This window comes from Lissotriton helveticus, chromosome 3_1 (assembly GCF_964261635.1).
Source record: "Lissotriton helveticus chromosome 3_1, aLisHel1.1, whole genome shotgun sequence".
Lineage (NCBI taxonomy): Eukaryota > Metazoa > Chordata > Amphibia > Caudata > Salamandridae > Lissotriton > Lissotriton helveticus.
The window spans coordinates 1,423,602,018-1,423,608,321 of record NC_136061.1 but is presented as its reverse complement, the minus strand read 5'-3'; positions in this window follow the sequence as shown (position 1 = coordinate 1,423,608,321).

The window sequence follows — 6,304 nt, the reverse complement described above, 5'->3', positions numbered from 1 at the left end:
AATACCGAAAATATTGATGCATATCATTTTGCATTTCTTAATTTGCGATTCCTTATTTTTCGCAAATTAAGAAATGCAAAAAGACACAATGATGCATGTGGGCCTATGTGATAAGGGTTGAGACTTAAGTACAAGGGCTGTCCTGATTCACACGACCGGACATTACGTACAGGAAGCCAGGATACAAGGCGGAAGCCTGCGGGATGCAGATATGATGATGGAAGAAGGGAAATGAAAAGAAGGAACTTTTTACTGTGCCAAGACGTGGCCTCACAGTAACCCTTTGACAGATGCCTCCACCAGTTCCTCTGCATACAGACCGGAAAGGGTGCCGTTGTTTTGCTGCTTCTTTTCCTGTCAATGAAAACAATTGGACAGCTTTCCTCCTCTCTTTAACCTCGCCACGTATGAAGCTTCCAAAGTACCATGAATTCCGTTCACACTCCAAGGGCTGTCCCTTTTGTTTTCTGGCGCTGAATACTAGAATGTGAACCTCACCTCTATTTTAACATGTTATTTGATATTCATAAACTATTTTAAAAGGTTTTATTATCATTTATTGACGCATGAGATACAGATAACTAGCGATAGAAGCACATTTTTTTTAGTGTACAGAGAAATAGTTCTGTGTAAAGTATCTATGGGACAGTTGAATATATAAAATTACGACGATGACACCACATGACATCATATGGTTGACCCCATTGTTGCACCCTGAGCCCTTCAAATGTCTCTTATTTGCTGTTGAGTGTATTAAAGAGGGAATTTCATTTAAACTTTAGAGACCTGAGGAAATGGATTTTGACACCTGCTGAGAGAAAATGAATAAACATGCACCAACCACACGGTATAGAAAAGATGACGTAAACAAAATAATTTTAGTTACTGCATCGTAAAAGCATGCAGAAAAAGTGTAGTTTAGACAATATCATTGGTATAAATAATATAGATTGTGAGTTATTAAAGAAATAAACTATATTCTAATAACTACTAGAAAATGTGTAAAATGTGAACTTTCATGTTATGGAGTTTATCTCTAATCATATTTTAATATCATCCATATGTGTGTATAACTAATTAAAACTAGTTACCCATTGAGATGTAACCTGAATATGATGATGAATTCTAAATAATTGTATTCTTTATGTGTAAACGTGTGCACCGAAATGACAAAAGAAAAGTAGGTGACACACCTTCCTATTTAATTATGCTTTCATGAAAGTTTCATAGATTGTATTTCATGTATGTACTAATGAAGTGCACTCAATACGATTTGAATTTATTAATATTTTAAATGTGTTCACACGTTAGTACATTCAGAAAATTATAGAAGTCTGTCATTTTGACACATATTATTTGTAAACCACACTAAATGATCTCCCATGCATCAACGTTGTACTAGAGTTATAATGTCTTATAATTCAGATAAATGAATGCTTATAAATCATATGTTTTACATTATATTAACTCAAATTTGAATGTAGTCCTGATGGCATATGTGACGTCTTTTTGCCTTGCTGAATCTACTACTCGTGAGAGAATTCCTCAATATAACAAAATAGTAAACAGTGTTTTCTTTTCTGAGTTTTCATGTACTGTACAAGATATTTAGCTACAATATTTGTTACAATCCTAACCAGCTGTCTGGGAAAATGTCCTCTTGAATTTATGTGTCTTTGCTAACGGAGCATTGTTCTAACGTTTCACACACTGGATTGCTTAAGGACTGCATAATTATCCCTCCTATTTCTTTGCATGTTGTGTCTTGTTTATGTCACCCGATACTCATCCTGTACGAACTGACCAATGGGCTGAGTGGTCTAACCAAATGACGTGATTCACAGGGGGTGTCACCCCGGAACTTCAAGAGTATAATATTGCTCAAGTTAACGGACAATGAGACAACTTCTGCTTTTTCTCATTGCAGGACTGTCGTGGGTGACAGATGAGCTTGGAATATTCCTTTGCGGAACTTTCTTTGGCAAATCTTGATTTGACCGATGCTGACTCACCTGGCTTCCTTTATGAACTGGCGCATATGCTGTGAGAGTTGAGTGGTCTCTTCTTTTTTTGGGAGACTGGTTGAACTGGCATGTTTCATGTCCCGTCTGGAACTCTTGAACTTTGGTATACTATTATAATGCTATATTAGAATTGGACTAAACTGTCTTATAATTGCTATTAGTGCAATTTGTTTACTTTAAATTCTTATAAACTAAACTGAATCATCATAATGACTCTGCTATCATGATTGTCTCTCTTTATTTGAGTGTGCATTCTGGACTAATGACTAGTGTAGATAAATTAGAGAGATCTCAGAACATCAAATACTAATGCTGTAATTCTGTATAGCATTAACAGAACTCTTAGTATGTATGATTCTAGCTTGCCTACATTTCTTCAGGAGAAACGTAGGCGATAATCTTTTACCCTATAGTATTGTTTTGTGGGTAATATACATGAGTCTGGTTTCTAGTTTAGCTATCCAATGCTTGAACCTCATTGGATGACTGTTGAGACCCCTTTATATCCAACCCCTCTCGGTTCTAAGCTAGATCCTTTGGAGGGGCCACAGAGTGGTATAAATCTGGCAGGAGAAACATTGAGAAATAAAATCTATAAAGTGGATGGGCCTAGTAATGCTACAATAAATTCTGGTAGCGTGTCGGATCTTTTCATGTCCGATGAAGTTAAGATATAAGGGGGATCTCTACGGAGACCCCTATGGAGACCGTGACTAAAATTAGACCGAATCTAAAGCTCTATGTTAAGTCAAAGGTGACCAAGTGCCGGTATTGGAAGAGTACGATGAAGACAATGAGACAGTGTTGTGAGTATTAATGGGTTGTCCTTTGCTATTGCTTAAGCTCAGATTGTGGTAATATGTTTGTGTGAGGTCATGCAAAGTGTTTAGATTTGTGTTTGAGTGAAGCACTTTGTGTGGTAAAGTTAAAGTTGTTATCGGGTCCGAAGTGGCAAAGATCCTGGGATATACACCTACGAGTAGTCTCGGTGCGGCATATGCCGGGTAAAACTGTCTGCTGTGGTTTTGAAGGTGAGACGTCGGCAGAATCATTAAGTGAAGAAAACTCTCTGTGAGATTCAAGACACACGATCAATACAATTGTTCTCAGATGCACAAGGAATGATTGTAATGATTAAAGTGAGGTTGCGCCGGTTGAGACTTTACTTACTTACTAGAGTGGGTGTTAGAGACAGGAAGATTGATGCGTTTATTGAACCTTATGAGTGGGTGGATTCTATCTTTTCTTTAGAGGAGAAGACAGAAGTTTTGAAAACACTTGCATTTTTGTGAATACTGCTTAGAATAGAATGTACATGGAGGCTTTTGAAGGAGGGGTACTTGTTGCAAGGAGTGAGGTGACATCACAGAGTGTCACACTGGTATTGTTCGGTTGTTGTAACGCAGTGCTGGGATAGGTTGACAATGTCATAGAGGAGTTGTGCTGGTATTGGCTGGTTGAAACTAAACAAGGAAGTGAATGTCAGAATTTAAGAAGTGAATCATTTGTGAAGGACAACATAACATTTTGGGAAAAATGAAGATTTTGAACAAGTTTAAGAGTTTAATGCAGGGAGAGCTGCCTTTGGCCACTAGAGAAAGGGAACCAGTACCACCCGAGGGCACACCAGCTTTATGCATTACACAGGAGAGAGGATATCACACATGCCCATGACTTGAGAATTGGATGAAATATACTGAGAAAGACGGACCTTTAGCCTTTCCACAATGTGGAACATTTAACATAAGAATTCTTGAGAACTTATGAAAACAATTGTATGATATCAAACCACCTCCGAGACCCATGAAATTCAAAGCCATTAGTGAATGGGAACACTTAGCGCATCAGCACAAGAAACAAAAATTTCAGGGAAAATACAAAAATACTTTAAATCAATATGTTGAGGGTAGATGGGATGCACACTTGGCTGGACTGGGAACCGAAACCGGCCCTGGCAAACTGCTTGGCCGCCCCACTCTGGGGTGAGGGGGGTGCAGCCGAGCTATTTGCGAACGCCAGTTTCAGCCAACTTTGATATTGCTGACCCCCAGAAACAAAAACGGCCCCCGAGGGGCCCAAAAATGGCCCGTACACTGGCGGCCCACCGGGGAAATGCCCAGTGCGCGCTACAGCCAGTCCGGCCCTAGATGCACAACAGAAAGCTTGGAGAACAGACATAGCTGAGGGAACTCATATGTGTCCTGTATTAGTTGCAGAGAAAGAAGGAAGGAAGAAGTGTAAGGAAAAGAAAAAAACACATTGAGGAATCCCAGACACTGACACAGCCTGACGATAGTGAGAATGAAATTGACGATGAATTCTTAAATTAATTATTATTAATCGTCCACTGCCCTTTAATGAGGAACATTCTCAGAGTGTAGCAAACTCTTATTGTGGGAAAACTCCAACTGCACCTGCCAGTCCAAATTCCCGCAATTCGTTCCTACCTGTAAATGATGTTGCAGGAAGACTTGAACCAAATATACAGACTGTGCTAAGTGTTCCAGATGCTCTGACTGTTCCAGTAACAATAGGTCTTGTGGTTCCTTTATACCAAACTGGGGGTAAAGGACAAAACACACATATGTTACCAGTCCCTACTGGGATAAGTGGCTCAGTCCCTATTACTACACACACAATCAGGACAGACAAATCAAGAATCACTAATTCAGACTTCAGATAACGTCCCTAGTGGAACAAATGCTGTTTCAAATATAGATCCAGCTCAACAAATCACTTCAGGTGGGAAATCTGGATATGGCCTGGAAACCACACAATGGGGATCCCAAAACATAGTGGGACGAATTCTACAGCAAGGATTACCAGATTCTGATGTGCCTCTTTTACCGTCCACCCCTGTAACAGGTGTAGAAGGATGGAGCAAAGGTTTGCTTGGAAAGACAGATAGGCCCTACACCCAGGGAACTTGATGATTGGATCAAAGAAATAGCTGTTTTCTTATATGGTAGGAGTGCAGAGACCCAATGACCCACTGCTTCAAAAGCTAGAAAGGATAAGACCTTAGATGTAGCAAAACTCAGGGTAGAATTAGAAGAAATTACAATGGGAACTATAAGCCCAGCTAGGAAAGCTACTTATCAGGATAACAAACTATTGTTCATATGCAAAGACATTACCAGACGTGCTTGATTCACACATGAGAAACTGTCTGAATTGGCACAGAAATAAAGGGTGGATATACAAAAATCAAAGACACTACATAAACCATATAGGTTAGACTTCAGTGACAGAGAAATCGAAAACATAAGACCGCCACGAATGAGATTACAGATCAAAGAGTTGTTGACAACACTTAAAAAATGGGGAGGATTGGAACCAGCTAGATATCCACGTAGTGTTGCACCATCACCTGAGGTAACGAAAAAGTACAACTACGTTTTTATCTATTTAAAAGGGAAAATCGACAAGACAACACAGAAATTAAAGGAGGCCTTGCATGCCTATCATGAACGGTTGTTGCAGAAATTTAAACAATACAGTGGAATGGATAATGGGTCATTTTTCGGTTTGTACATGGATTGAGACCTGAAATCAATAACAACATTTGATTTGCTGGCAAAGGAAGTCCATAGATGAAATTCTCTAATATGCCAAGTATTGTGGAGACGAGCTTGAGTCTAAGCAGTAGAAATTGAAAGAGAAACTGATGATTTTTTTGTAAAACATTTTTATTGGCATTTAAAATGGTTACATACATCACATCAATCATTGCCGATGGTATTGGCGTACAGGTGATATCGCACGGGTGTCTCATACATTGCCATAGGATCATAAAAAAAGTCAAGGTTGTAGATCCCCCCGCTCAGTCAATTGATTGGTACTGGCCCTTAGCGGCCGAAATCAGGATACATTTATCATTCATGCAGGGTGATCTTTGTGCCGCGCTGGGGAAGTGAGGTGTAGTTTCCTCTTGCATGTATTCTCGTAGGGGTTATGTAAAGACAGCCATATTCTAACCTTCAACAAACTGGGGGTATAGAACTGGGATGCACTGTGTCCTATGTTGCAACTGTGTGTAGTGGATCGCCTGAGTGTTGCACTGTTACGAGATATCGCGTTGGAGTTTCGCAGGTGCGGGAAGGGGGAGGGGAAGTGTTAGAAGTTGTCTGTATGGGGGTGTGGTGAGCGGTTGTTGGTGGCCATTGGACGTGGCCTGTCAGGTGTCTGGGTCATTTGCATGTCCCCCTGGGCAGCTACATGGGCTGTAGGAGCTCTGGGAGAACCGTCCCCTCGTGCTCCCGCCACTGTTAGCGTTTCTT